Below are 15,166 nucleotides of genomic sequence, written 5' to 3'. Positions count from 1 at the left end.
GGGGGCCCTTTCCCCTGGTTCAACTGGGAATCATTTATTCTTTTTAAAATTTTTTAACGTTTATTTATTTTTGAGAGAGAGAGAAACAGAGTGCAAGCAGGGGAGGGGCAGAGAGGGAGAGAGAGAGAGAGAGGGAGACACAGAATCGGAAGCAGGCTCCAGGCTCTGAGCTGTCAGCACAGAGCCCGACGCGGGCCTTGAACTCACAGACCGCGAGATCATGACCTGAGCCGAAGTCGGACGCTTAACCGACTGAGCCACCCTGACTCCCTGGGAATAATTGATTCTTTCATAAAAGTACAAGGAATGCCGTGGTGAAGTTTCACCTACCTTTACCTGATTGATGGAGACTCCCTTGAATCCTTGCATTTTATGGGGTCAAACTTCACAAATATTAAGTTCTTTTGCAAAAGTTTGGGCTCACGATGACACCACCTAGGAATTGTTGCTAAAACGGACATTTTAGCTGCTTTATGTGATTCTTTAGTTTATTAAGGTAAAAAGTTATAGAAAAATATGGACTTCCTCCTGGGGTGTTTCTCTTTGCTTTGTTGTGATTTGCCGAGCCTCTGAGGAAGCAGGGACGGGACACCATGGGAAAGACGTAAGCCGGCTTGCCAGAAATCGTCACCCAAGGCAAGACAGTCAGGGCATCGCTGTGCGTGGCACTGTGTCTTCTGAAAGGGCTCCCGCCCGGGGCCTATTTGGAAATAAGGTCTTTGCAGATGAGCTCTAGTTAATGTGAGGCTGTTAGGGTGGGCCTCGTCCAACAGCACTGTGGTCCCTACAAGCAGGAAGTCTGGACGTGGACTGGCACAGAGGGAGAAGCTGTGTGCGGACCGAGCAGAGATGACGGGACGCTTCGCAAGCCCAGGAACGGAACCGATCGCCGGAGCCTCCGGGAGCTGGAAAGGCAAGGAGGGGATACAGTGGGTTTCAGACACCACGGTCTCAGCCTCCTGGCCTCCAGACCCGTGCGAGAACAAATTTCTGTCATTTTAACCACATGGTTCATGGCCCGCCCGTCCCTGGGAGAGAGCACGCTGGACAGGACTTAGAGCGTCCTGATTCACGCCGTTGGTAATGGTGACCCCCAGCCCAGAGTCTTCCTGGAGGGACACACCCCCCAATGTCTCTTTCACAAACCGTGAAACTGCCGACAGGCGTGGTGTGGGAGATACGGTGGTTCTCCGAGAAGGAAATGTCCTCGCAAACCTTCAGGAAAGAAAATATCCAACCGTTTTTGATTATTCCTTCCAGACACCAGACCTCTGTGCAGCCTGCCCTCGGGGGCTCAGGTCAGGGGAGAAAGGAGCCCGGCAGGACGTCCCGAGGTGGGCGGGCAGCACCACACCCGAGCCGGGTCCCAGGGCGATGGCACCTGCGGGTGCCGGGGGCCGTGAGGAAGCCCCTCGGCCGGCCGGCCCAAAGCAGCAGCCAGAGCAGGGATGGGAAGGTCTGTCTGTAACCACCACGGGGAAGCCCACATGCCTGCAATCGCCTGGGGTCTGTTCTGATCGAGTCCGGCTCCGATCGGTGGAGACACAGAGCCTCTGCACCGCCCCCGCCCCCACACACAGGGTGAGGGAAGCTGTTTCACCCCCGAGAAAAGTCACGGCTGGGGTTGGTCAGCAGATCAAACGGGGTCATCACGTTTCTCTTCCGAGGAGGAGGATGGCAGTGAGCCGTGTGCCGGGATCACGGCGCTGGGCTTTGTGCAGATCAGCAGGCCTGCCTGTTTGGGGCCAGAATGCCTCACCCCTGCCCGCCGTGTCTGCGGTCCCGTGACTGGGAGCCACGTGCCTTGTTCCAGGCTGACGGACGATTTAACGTGTGACAACATGCTGGCCGTCTCAGGGCGACTGGCTCACCTGGTCCATCCGTTCCGTGGGGACCCATCAAAGAGGGGGACAGCCGCCCGTTAACTTCAGGAGGGAGAGGAGAACGTGTGTCCCGTGACGCCAAGGCGCTGGGCCCTCCTGGAAAGCAGCCGTGACCGCGTCCCTGAGCTGCTGGGGTCCCGACGCCCGCAGGTGCACACGCCTCGTCCGCACAGCTGGCCTCGCGGCCCCGAGGGCTTCCCTAGCGAGGGAGGCCTCCTCCAGCTTCCGTGCCCAAAATTCAGACTCCCTTGATCCTGCTGTGCCGGTTCAACGTCAGCAAAAAGCAAAATGTGACCCAGCCACTGTGTGTGGGGGGTCCGACCCTGGGTTTGTGATGCGTGCCCGCCAGGGGGACAGTAGGATTTCAGCGAGGCACCTTGCCGGCTGGCTCTTTGCTGTGCGACCAGCTCCTGAAGACAGGAAAACAGCGATCCCGGTGTCTGCTCTCCTCTTTCTCCTCCTCCCCTCCTTGTTGGCAGCAGCCCGGCTGCCGGGCGCCCGGGGGTGCGGGTGGGGGCTTCCCCGGCCTCCTCCCCCCGCCGGGTTCCCCGCCGGGAACGGGTGGCGTTGCCGCCTCCCGACGCTGTGGGTGTCTGCGGCTCGTGGGCATCCGGGCACCCTCAGGAGGGTGGGCACAGGTGGCTCCAGCCCTGAGCTGTGGCCCCAGGGGAGACGGCGCCTCTTCTCGGCACCGCCGCGGGGTCTCCTCGCAGCGGCCACAAAGGCCCCCCACTGCACCGTGGCCCTGACCCCCCGCGGGTGGGGGCGAGAGGGGAGCGCGGGCACCCAGGTCGGGTAACTGGGTTCGGAGCCTGGCCGTGTTCGCGCACAGGAAAACCCGCGCAGCCCGCGGCCTCCAGAGGCAGTACGTCCTGTCCCGATGACGACACCGGCGTGATCTCCGAGTTTGTCCGCTGCGTCAACTGTGGCAATTACCTGGACACTCTGAAGCTCAGCGTCTTCGTCGGGAAAGCACAACACTGCTGCTGTTGGGTGCACTGTGCCCCGACCCCCTCACATGGGGGAGTTGGAGCCCTCAGCCCCAGACCCTCAGAATGCGACCTTGTTGGAGGCGGGGTCTTCGCAGAGGTGGGTCCTCATAGGAAGGGGACATTTGGACACAGATACAGACCTGCCCCGAGGAAGATCCCGGAGAGACACCCGGAGGAGACGGTCACACACGTGGAGTGACACATCCACCCGCCGAGGGGTGCACACCGCGCAGGGGAAGAGGTGAGCACACGTGGGTGTGGCTGGGTGGCCCTCGGTGGGCAGCCGTCACCCCTGACCCCACCGTCCCGAAACAACGGGGTACCGAGTAGCGACGAGGAGGACGGGGTTGTGACAATACAGCAGACAGGAAACGGACAAGACGTCCAGATGGCCAGGCGACACATGGAAGGATGCCGGACGTCGCTCCTCGTCAGGGAAATAAATGCCGATCAAACCACAGGGAGATGCCACCGCACGCCGGTCAGAGTGGCTAAAATGAACAAGTCAGGGGGCTATAGATGCTGGCGAGGATGCGGAGAAACGGGAACCCTCGTGCACTGTTGGTGGGAATGCAAGCTGGTGCAGCCGCTCTGGAGAACGGCATGGAGGTTCCTCGAAAAACTAGAAATAGAGCTACCCTACGACCCAGCAATGGCACGACTGGGCATTTATCCACGGGGTACGGGTGTGCTGTTTTGAAGGGACACATGCACCTCCACGATTGTAGCAGCACTGTCGACAATGGCCAAAGTATGGAGAGAGCCCAAAGGTCCGCTGACTGACAGACGGACAAAGAAGATGTGGCGTGTATACGATGGGATATTACTCAGCCACAAAACAGGATGAAATCCTGCCGTCTGCAACAACGTGGATGGAACTGGAGGGAATCGTGCTGAGCGAACCAAGTCAGTCAGAGCAAGACAGATTATCACAGGATTTCACTCCCATGGTAACATTTCTAATGGCAAACTTTCACGGTAGAAAAGTCTTGTGTTTATACCTGGTAAAAATAATTTGCTTTAGATGAGCACCAACACGAAGTAACAATATTTAAGAATTCTCCAGGGCTGTGACCTGTACGAATGCTATAGCCCAGGTCTGTAACACGCCCAAAGCCAAAGCATTTTCCTGCTTTAGTTGGGCAAAGACGGGGAAGCCGCAAGCCTTGAAGGACAGTGCTCACCAAGTGCTAACAGAACTTCCCGCCCCTCATCTCTGGCTGAAATTGGAAAGTAAGGACAGCACGGGGCCCGGAGGGCTCAGGAGGTGTCCCAGGGGCTCTGTCTCCCGTCCAGGCTCCAGCTCTCTCACCCCCTGGCCCCAGCGGCTCCCACCCAGGACCACCCTTGCTCTCTGACCTCGGCCTGGCTCAGCGAGGACGCTCTGAGGTCGGAGGGTCCCGTACCGCCTCACCCCACGACATGGCTCCAGGCTGTGTCTCCCTCGGGGACACGGCCCCACCACGCAGCCCTGCACACCTTTGAGAACCTCCCCCGGTCAACCCCCCTCACAGACCGCTCGGTGTGTGACGGGCCCTCAAAGGTCCGGGACAGACACACGGGCTGAAAACAACGCGTCCCCTGTGCCCAGCCTCCATCCTGTCAACAGGAGCTCAGGCAGTGAAGGAACAAGGGCCACAGCAAGCGGCCCCACGTTTACATGCTCTTGGTGGGGGACACCCCACACGGATTGACCAAGGCCGGGAGCGCCTTGGGGCCTCGGGAAGCAGGAGTCGGAAGGACCATCGTGCCCCCTGTACTAGTCACCTGCCGTGACCGCGGTGCTCTAGCCAGTGAGCTGGTCCGGAGCGCGGACACAACAGTCCCCTGGAGGGAACGTGTGCGCCCTGCGGCGGCTGCGTGAGCACTGAGGCGGGCGCGAGCCCAGCCTGCGTCCTGCCCTCCTCTCTCCCGGCGGCCCCAGAGATAAACTTAATCACCAAGACAGACGGAGGGAAGAAAAGGATCTGAGAGGTTGGGGTGTTTCTCTATGACCAGTTCTGCCTCTTAACCAAATTCGTACGTATTTCCAGTATCTTCTCCCAACCCCGTCTTTGAGGGTAAACAACGTGGAAGCAGCTTCGAGCACGAGGAATCTGTCCCGTGCGGGGCGCGGTGGGCGGTCAGCTGTTCAAACGCCTCTGCCCCCTCGCATTGGGAGGTGCAAGTGTCTCCTTAAAGGTGCCCAGCAGCCCAAGGGACCGGACCTCGCCCACCTCCTCCCCTGTATCTCCCCAGGCGGCACCCCAGCTCACCAGGCGATTTCGAAGTCTGACGTCGCTTTCCCTTCTCTCCGTTGTTTTGTCATTGTCATCCGTTTTACGACATCGTGGCCCGCTCTTCCCGAAAAGTGGGTCAATGCCTGTATTCCAGCAATCAGAGAGTTTTGCAGACGCGATTTTCATCCTAGGAACAACATGAAGTTCTCTGGGACTGTGTGTTCCCCACCTCGTGGAACCAGGGGTTCCCTGTCACTCTCTCCCGGGCAGCCCTCCATCCCGAGGCCACCGGGTCGGCTCCTCTCAGGACACACCAGGGCGGTCTCGCCGGTGACAGAAGCAAAGCAGGTGCCCCGTGCCCGCGACACGGCACCGCCGACCGCCAGGCCACCCTTCCAGCCGCCCTGAGTATTGTAAACTCGGCAGCGGCAACCTCGGTAAAGCTCCTGGGAGCAGAGAGAGGAACCCGCGTCGGGTGTGCACACACGAGGCGCTTCCTGCGGGGCAGGCCTTGACCGTCACGTTTCCCTGTGAGGATGCAATTCTGGGCGCCTTTCGCCCGCCGCGAATGCGGTTCAGACCCCCTCTCTCCCGCCTCCCCGCGACGCCCCCAGCCGGGCGAGGACGACAGCGCGCCCCCGTCTGCATCTGTGCGCCCGCGGAGGGGGGGAGGCACCGCCCGGAGTGGCCCGTGACGGGCTGAGTGGGGGCGGGGGACCCGGCACAGGTGCGGCTCCTCTGGGCAGCGCGGCGGGCGCACGGAGGGACGGTGGCCGCGGCGGACCCGTGTGTGCAGTCGGGGCTCGGGGAGGGGTCCCCAGCCCCCCACAGACAAGCCAGGCTCGTCGGAGCGGGTCCTGGGTGCACACAGCTCAGCATTCCTGTTGCCTGATTAAAGGAATTTTCTTTTGTGGATTAAACCGCACTCCATAAACCCCAAATTGGCCTGGCCAGCCACACATGCAGCCGCCCCCAGAATGCTGGGGGCCACGGGGCCAGGGCCCAGACCACCCGGGTTCCAGCAGCTTCTGTGCCTCCGTGGGGAGCGCCGGTTCCTGCGTGTGGGGTGGAAGCGATTCAGCGAATCGTGGGGACAGTTACAAGAAAAGCTCATTTCCCTGCTCTTTTCCATAATTGCCCTTTCTCAACCCGATATGATTGAAATGGAAAAAGCAAACGCATCCATTTGGGTTGCCGTGTTCTCCTCCCCCTTAATATTTCTCCTTTTGTTTAGAGTCAAGAAAGGCGGCTGTGGCCGGTGACTGTCGTTAGGCCCGCGCACCTGGGGTCCTGGCGGGAGGCTGGGGGGCCGCAGAGGGGCCGCGTGCGTGGTGAACGTGGCGCCCGATTCCCGCCCGGTCTCCCTTCGCGGTGCGCTGGGACCGTGTCTGCCTCCTGGACAACATCGCTCTCGCGAGTCGGGCTTTCCGGGCTCAGCGGAGAAAGAAACACAAGCAGGAGACTCCGTGCCCGGCCCCTCCTTCCTCACCAAGCAACACCCTGACCCCAAGTGGCGCTCGGGGTGACCTTGGGGCGGTCGGGAGGGCTGGCTCCTAACGGAGAGACACAGAGAGACGAAGGCCTGGGACGAGAACAGTCTTTCCACCCCAGTATCCTCTCGAACAAGGCTGACTTTTCCCAGGATCGCGCTAAATAGTGACAGAGATAGCACTAAATACACCCAGAGTTGTATTTCCTCATTTAACATAGACCAGTCACGCTGGGCCGCGGGTCGGGCTCGGGAGCCCACGGCCACCCTGCAACAGGCCACGTGCACAGGGACCCACCCTGGGGTCTGGCGGTGTGGTTTGGAGCACGTGGGGAGGAGGGTCCGAGGACGCCTGGGGGCAGGCTGCTGCGGAGGTGACGGCCACAGCGCGGGCAGGGAAGGTGCTGCGTGAGGAAGGGCGCACGAGGTGGTCCTTTCACAGGGAGGGATGAAGTGGGAGGGGACGGGGACCACGTTCGCCTGCCCGGCGGACACAGGGGAGGAGCCACGTTCCAGAAGAGTCAGCGGGATTCCACAAGAAACGTGGCCACTCTGCACAGGCTTGAACCCCGTGGTGGCCGACGTGCGTCCACGAGACGGCGGTTGAGCCCGTCCCTGTGACTTCCTCCTTCTGCCCCTCTCTGTGTGTGCCTCTCTGTGTCTCTCTGTGTCTCTGGGTGTCTCTGTCTTTCTGTCTCTGTCTCTCTGTCTCTCTCTGTGTCTTCACATCTCTCTTTTTCTGTCTCTCTGTCTCTCTCCATCCATCCATCAGTCTTCCTCTCTGTCTCTGTTTCTCTGTCTCTATTATCTCTGTCTCTCTCTGTCCATCTATCTCTTTCTCTGTCCCTCTGTCTCTGTCTCTCTCTCTGACTCTCTCTGACTCTCTGTCTCTCCCTCTGTCTCTCTCTGTCTATCTGTCTCTTTCTGTGTCTCCACGTCTCTCTTTTCCTGTCTCTCTGTCTCTCTCCATCCATCCATCAGTCTTCCTCTCTGTCTCTGTTTCTGTGTCTCTATTACCTCTGTCTCTCTCTGTCCCTCTGTCTCTGTTTCTCTGTCTCTATTATCTCTGTCTCTCTCTGCCCATCTATCTCTTTCTCTGTCCTTCTGTTTCTGTCTCTCTTTCTGACTCTCTGTCTCTCCCTCTGTCTCTCTCTCTCTGTCTCTCTATCTGTCCCTCTCTGTGTCTCCATGTCTCTCTTTTTCTGTCTCTCTGTCTCTCTCCATCCATCAGTCTCTCTCTCTGTCTCTGTTTCTCTGTCTCTATTATCTCTGTCTCTCTCTGTCCCACTGTCTCTGTCCCTCCCTCTGTGTCTCTCTGTCTCTGTCTCTCTGTGTCTCCAGCAAAGCAGGCATTACGTTCTTCCAGGAGGCTCTGGAAGGAGCTGTGGGAAGAGAGCAGGGTGACGGTGGCCGCACGTCCAGGAGGACAGATGGGCTGAACCACAGCACGAGCTGACCGCTCTCCCCTGAACATAGTTATTTATACCTCAGCTCTGTCTGCTCCCGAACGCTGTAATTATGAATGTCACTTAAAACTTACGGTCACCTGTGGTCACCGCCAAGTCTGCTGCTGGCTGGTGGGGGGCCTCCTGGGCCGCACGTGTCTGTCGGCACCCGGGAGGTACAGGTCCCCCCAGGAGCCCGTGTCGTCGTGGTCACGGCCCGGGGACGGTCCTCGGTGGCACCGACCACGTGTGACGCGGGACCGGGAGGCCAGAGAAGCTCACGGCTCTGTCCCTCCTCCGTCACGGTCTCCGGGCAGCCTGGATGGCCCGCCTCTCAGCAGACCCTGCAGGTTCTCAGGTACCTTATGTTTTCAGACTCTGCCTGAAAGATTAGGAGCTAATTCTGAATTCTGCCCCGTGCCCGCTGTCCCCCGACGCCCCTTTGTGAACACGGCTTCTAGGACAATGCGCGTTGACTGCGTCGCTTGGAAAACTGTCAGAAAGATGTGCCGAGAAGGCAGAAATGTCGGGGAGGCTACAACACACACAGCAGACTGGGGGCCGGAGCTCGGTGGGAGCGGGCGCCTCCTGGGGCCCTGCGGGGCCTCGGGTCACAGCGCCGGCCAGACTCGGAAGGGCCGAACTACACCCCCGAGGACACGCTGACGTGGCTCTGGGCGTGGCCACATCCGCAGGGAAATTTGAGATTATCCCGAAAGGCCACGTGCATATAAAAGCACGAAGAGCTAGCTAACAGATCTCTGTTCCCCGAAGACATTGAAGGCGCCCCGGAGAAGACGTGGGGCCCGGGTGCCGGCACTTGGTGCCGGGGAGGGGAAGGCGCACACCCCAGCTCCAGCCGGGCTCTCCTCGCGTGCGTCTCGGCAGACAGCCGATTTGGGTCCCCTCTCTCCCTCTCTCTGTCCTCCCCGCCTTGCTCGCTCGCTCTCTCTCCAAAATAAATCCCCCCGGCGGTCTCCACCCCACCTGAGCGACCGGCTCGGGTCCCCTCCGCGTCTGTGCTGTGGACACCCAGACTCCTCTCTTATGTTGGAGGGTTTGAGGTGCTCAAGGAAGGTCGCAAACTGGCGGCATCCGTTTTTCCCGTTTGTTGCGTCGCACGAGGCAGATTTCATGGTGACTCTTTTACAGGTTTAAGGAGGAGGTAAGTGAACGCTCTGCCCGCCGACCACCGTCAGAACGGGAGACCGGACAAGCTGCCCACATCACATCCCCGTGATCGTCAGCCAAGTGTACAAGCTGAAGAGAGAAATCTGCATTTTACAACGTAAGATCAATGCTAAACAATGGGAAACACTTGTTTAGACTTTATCTTACCACTGCCGGGGAAACAGTTCCCTAATAATCAGGTTCATGTGTGCCCTTGAGGCCTCAGGGCGTCCGTTAAGAAACTCTCCCTCGGCCGGCAGAGGGTGTGGCGGGGGACAGGAGGTCGACCCTACCGAAGTGTTACCCCATGGGTGAAAGAAAGTCACGCTACCAGTTCCCTAAACATGTCTGGGTATCTGCTCAACAGAATTCCTCGGTTGAATATTACCCGACATAGTACACACAGTAAGAAGAATTTCTTTTTACCATCTGGATGCTCTCAGAACATTCTATTCAATCGAGTGAGAAAATAAAACACCTCATTTTGTAATGCACATTTAAAATAAAAAGTGAGGGAGGCTGCGGTGGCTCAGTCAGTTAGGCATCCAACTTGATTTCAGCTCAGGTCGTGATCTCATGGTTCGTGGGTTCAAGCCCCAAGCCGGGCTCGTGGAAACACAGAATCACTCCACACCCCTTTCCGATCTGTGTGGTGTTTACATCTGTTGGGGGTCCTGGGGCTGAGGAAGCAAAGACCCCCAGCCTGGTGGTCCGGAACAACCAAAATCTGTTCTCTTATGTTCGGGAGGCCAGTGGTCGGGAGTCAACCTGTCTCGGGTCATGTCCCCTTCCGTCAGAGCCCCTGGGGAGGCTCCCTCCTGCCCCTGGGGGCTGCAGTCAGCAACTAGGCCTCGATCCTGCCCGGTGCCCGGTGCCCGGGTCCCAATCTCCTCTCCCTAGATGGACACGGGTCATGTTGGATTAGGGTCCATATGACCCCATCTTACCTGGCCCGCAACTGCAAAGACTCTATTTTCAGATAAGATCGCGTTCACAGTCCCTGGGGGCTAGCGCTCCAGCCTTCTGGGGACACGACTCCCCAGGACGCACCCAGGCTCTTGCCGCGCCCAGCTCTCCCACCACCAGTGCATCAGAGCCCAAGGGCAAGGTAAGATGTGGCCTGAGGGCCTCCCCTCAAGGGCCGGTCCCACCGCAAGTGGCGAGAGCCGGGCAGAGCTCTTCATGACCCGGCTTGTGTGGACACCAGGACTGCGGGTTCCCTCCTGCCCGTCACGGGGTCACCAGCATCCCCAAACCCCTCCCCAGCCATCCAGAATGGGAGGGAATTTAGCGCCAACAACCAGTTTCACAGAGATGGCCCGGAGCACCCCCCACCGGTCTCCTTCCCTGTCTCTGCCTCCTCTGTCCAGTCGCCCCGGGTCAGGCCGGCCCCCACGCAGAACTCGGCCCCTCCCCTGCTCTGTATCCAGTAATAAACCCCCCCTGCCAGGCCTCGCGAGGGTTGCGACTGGGATGTGCAAGTTTTCGAGGGGAGGTAGTGGCTTCCAGAAGCTGCGGATCCTGCATCTTCCGGGCTCCGCGGGCTCTTCCTCCTCCTCCCCCCCCCACCTGCTTCCCCTCCCTTCGGCCCCAATGCCAGCCTCCCTCTCCCCTCGCAGAGCATGTCCACACACAGCGGGCCCTGGCGGCCTCCCCTCTACCAGGGTGTGTGCCCAGGCCCGTGGCCCCCCGGACGCAGCCACGCTGTCCGCCCTGCCGTCGGATGCGGGGCTCGCGGTTGTGCGCAGGCCGGGGACACCGTGTGCGGGAAACCAATGGAGCGATGCCCCCGAGACAGAAGGCGTCTGTCTAGCTGCGTGACCCACACGGGCAAACTTGGGGGTGGGGGGAGGAAATCGTAACATGTGGGTGAGGCTGGGCTCTGAACGGAAGGCCGTGAGGACCCGAGAGGGAACCTCCGGGCCGAGCCTGTCGAACATTTACGGCCCGAGGCGTTCCTGATGGGCCCTTTGTTTGTGATCCCAATAACATCATATGCGCCTTAACCACACAGATTTTCCAGTTCAACCTACATTCCACAGACCAAAAGCAAAATTGGTGTGGCTTAATGGACGTGAGTAAGTTTTGGAAAAAAAGGAACATTTAAATTCATTTTTCCATTTTTAAACCCAAACGATGCATGAGTGCATCCTTGGAAACCTCAGAGGCTTTGCGAGAGGTGGGAGAGTCCATTTTTGACAAGCAACAACCACCAGAAGCAAACCCCCGAGCGGAGCAGAATCCCCCAGACTCCTCCCTGCGTCCCTCAGGGCCCCAGACCCTCTGACCCCCACGGGGGCAACTTCCGGGCCGTGCGGACCCGCAGGGGACGGGCCTGGACTCCGTTCTGAAGTGAAAAAGGACTCGTGTAAATCATTCTAGAATTCTCTCTCACCGGAGACTCCCCAGATTTTTCTCCGTGCCCTTACTAGGTGTTCTGCTGGGGTGGCAGACAGATCCATGGCCGCTGCGGGACTCCCCGGGAATCGTGGCGCCAGCTGCCCCAGGCCACCGCACCTGCGACGCGGGGCCAGGCCACCACTGCTCCTGCCACTGATGGAACAGAAGGGGCTCCCTCACTGCCAAAAAACACCACGATTTCCTTACACTTTAAAGAAATCTGGGGAAAGGTCAAGATTACCAAGCGAATACTGTTCTGATTCAAAAACTTATCAAAATTGCCTTTTAGGGAAAAAAATCTGTTTTCCAACGAATCTGTTATCTTGTTAAAAATGGTAAAAAATGGATATAATATCCTGATCTCCCGACTAGGAATTTCACTGGTTGCCTGACGTTTTTATAGTCCTACCAAGAAAGTAGAAGAAAGTAGTAATTATTTTTGTAGCTAAAAATATTTTTCTGCAAAATATGATTGTGGTTTTAAGCCAATGCCATGTTTCTGAGCTCTTTCTCTGGAGGCTTTTGAGGATTATTTCATATTCCAAGAGTGTAGGTTTGGGGTGGCATTTTTTAAAATCTCTGACTCATCGTGTAAAAGTAGGTATGTATGGTCTTTTTTAACTCATGGAATACAGTGGAAATAATAATTATGACATTTGCATTCTGAAAACTAAAGAAGCATATTGTCTACTGAGATAGATCTGAGAAATGGCCTATATCACGAGTACAAGGAGTGGTAGACAAAGTGATTTCTTAAAGATGAGATTTCATGGACTCGGAATCCGTTGATCCATGTGGAGGCCAACCCATTGTGCCCATTTGATTTTCTTGTTTATTTCCTGATTAAACATGATAAAGAAATGTACTCTACTATCATCATTATTTCATTTGAAGGGGAAAAATAACCCAAGAGGGAGAAAAGGTAGATTCTAGGCAGCAATAATTTTTTTTACACTGAGTAAATTCAGCATTTCTTTGCTTTACTTTGCCACAGGACAATGAAAGTATGCATGCGTTCAAGTCAGTGAATTTGAATTTGGGATCTTGGTTGTGAATCTTGGTCCTTGGTCCCTTTATGAACTAACAAGAAATAGGGCTGGCTACTGAATGTCTCGATGTTTCGTTTTGCCTCAGAGATTGGGTTTGAACATTAATTGTAGAAATGTATGTCAACGTGATCGGCACGTGGCAGGTCTCCAGAAAACGCCAGCTCCCGTGTCCTCCACTCTCGAGGCCCTCCCGCCAGCCGCCTCGAGGCACTCACCGCCGTGAGTCCGCTCTCTGTTCCCAAGACAACCTTTGGACTGGAAAGCTTTCTGAGCGGTAAATACACCCCCATGTTAGTAAATCAAATTAGAATTAGAATTTTTAAGCAGGCTTCATGCCCAGCGTGGAGCCCAGTACAGGGCTTGAACTCATGACCCGGAGATCAAGACCTGAGCTGAGGTCATGAATCGGACATTTAACCAACTGAGCCACCCAGGAGCCTCTATAATTTTATGTTTTTGAGTGCTCATCTAGTTAATGCTTCTCTTCTGTTATAAAATATAATAGTTTTACTTTTGAGAAATGTTCATATGCTAGTGTAATTTTAATAGATGTTAAACATATTTTTATATGATCTGAAGAGAATTGCCATTTTCTCATCTTCTGTCAGTTTTGAGGCCCTTGATAGTTACCTCCAGCTTCTTCTTCTTCCTTTTTTTTTTTTTCAGTTGATTTATTCATTTTGAGAGCAAGAGAGAGAGAGAAGCAGGGAGGGGCAGAGAGACAGGGAGACAGAGAATCCCAAGCAAGTTCACGCTGTGAGCGCAGAGCCCAAGGTGGGGCTCAAACTCACGAACTGTGAGATCACGACCTGAGCCAAAATCAAGAGTTGGCTGCTTAAGTGACTGAGCCACCCAGGCGCCCCTTACCTCTGGCCTCTTATTCTGCCCTGAATCGAATGATATGCTTTTCCTCTCAGATTTTTGAGTGGCTTCTTCATAAAAGTATAGACACTATTAGTTATAACTCGGGGTCAAATTCAAGTTTCATACTCTTTACATGGGCTGCTTAGAACACTATTAATTAAATGGAATGGATATTTATTTATTTCCTTATTTAAGATTCACATCAATCTCAAGAGGACTCACAGAATAGTAATCAGTAAAACAATATAAACAATTATTTAACAACAAATCGGAGCAGCCCATTGAAAGGAAGGATTGAACGTGCATTCTGGTAACAGAATTGAACGTGTTTCACCTGGGTTTATTTCACACTCTTCATCTTCTGAGATTGAGAATATTTTAAACTTACCTGCAAAAGATCAAGTGAAACAAAACAGCACTTTTTCCCCCCAGAGACGAAGTTTATGCAGGGCAGATATTTTGTTCTATTATGCAAAGAACATGAATGAGCTAGTAAATATCAGTGCCAGGAGTTTTTTTTTTTTTTAAGCACATCTTTTGTAAAAACAGAACTCATCACATAAAATCAAAACCAGCAAAGTTATACCCTCCTGGGGTCCGTGGTGATAAGTGAACCACACGGCGACATTGCCTCTCATAAAGATGGTAATTAATCTAAGTGATAGATTCCAAAATCGTCTATTTTACTTAATAATCGTAGAGTCATTGCTGATGGCACATTTTATTGGGTAAAAGGTTATCTGCCAAGCAGTCAATGCTGTGGGCTCACAGGTGACTCTTCCCTGTGAGTTTCTGAGCAACATCCGTAAAAAGAGCATTCCCGGCACGGCCATCGTCCCTCGTGCAGACCAAGACTAAGGCTTTGTAAAAGCAGAAAGCAGGCAAATAAAAAGAGTGATGGCTTCAAATAATGAAGCAAGGAGGACGTTGGCCTGAGGTGGCTCTGACGCCCTGGAGGCCCACGTGAGCACACGGACACATAAGGACAACGCGTCGCAAACAGCCAGCTGGGCTTCGAGCCGCAGCCGATCCCTAACTTCCTGCTTGGTTTTCTGCCGTTCTCTGTAACAGTGTCCCCGTCTCCTGTCCGTGGAACCCCACTCTCCCCTTTTGGTTTGGTGCTGCCCCGTGCGAATCGATTTTTGCCAAATAAACTCTTAACTTTTTCACCGTACTCCAGTTCACCTTGTTACGGAGGCAATTATAAGGAAACCTGACAATTTGTTCTACAGTTTTAATTTACTTTCACAGAAAGGACCGATGTCGTTTCTGTCATGCGGACGTGGCCGTGTGGAACAGACGTGGCGGACCGAGCGAAAACACGACCCTGTTACGTTCAGTAAGCGCCTCGGGAGAGGGATAGTGGTGAAAATTAAATCTACCCTGTCCCTGGGTGGGCGGCCTGCACTCAGAGCGGGCACAGAGGGAGGCAAAGTCTGACCGGTCACGTAAGAAACCCGCTACTCCGTAAGCACCCCCCGGGGACCTTCCTTTCCAACATACACGGAAAGAAGAGACAGCAAACGTCCTTGGCCGACGAGAGAGACGAGGCACACGTGCCGAGGACCCCCGCTGGTGGCTCAGGTGACAAGCTCCGCAGCCCTTTGTCGTATTGACTTCAAGTCAGTGTGGAGTTGTCACAAGGGGAAACTCCG

The sequence above is a fragment of the Panthera pardus genome, unplaced genomic scaffold, assembly GCF_024362965.1.
Source record: "Panthera pardus isolate Hobbes unplaced genomic scaffold, ASM2436296v1 HiC_scaffold_17, whole genome shotgun sequence".
Lineage (NCBI taxonomy): Eukaryota > Metazoa > Chordata > Mammalia > Carnivora > Felidae > Panthera > Panthera pardus.
The sequence above is the reverse complement of the archived record's forward strand: the minus strand, read 5'-3'. Positions refer to the sequence as shown.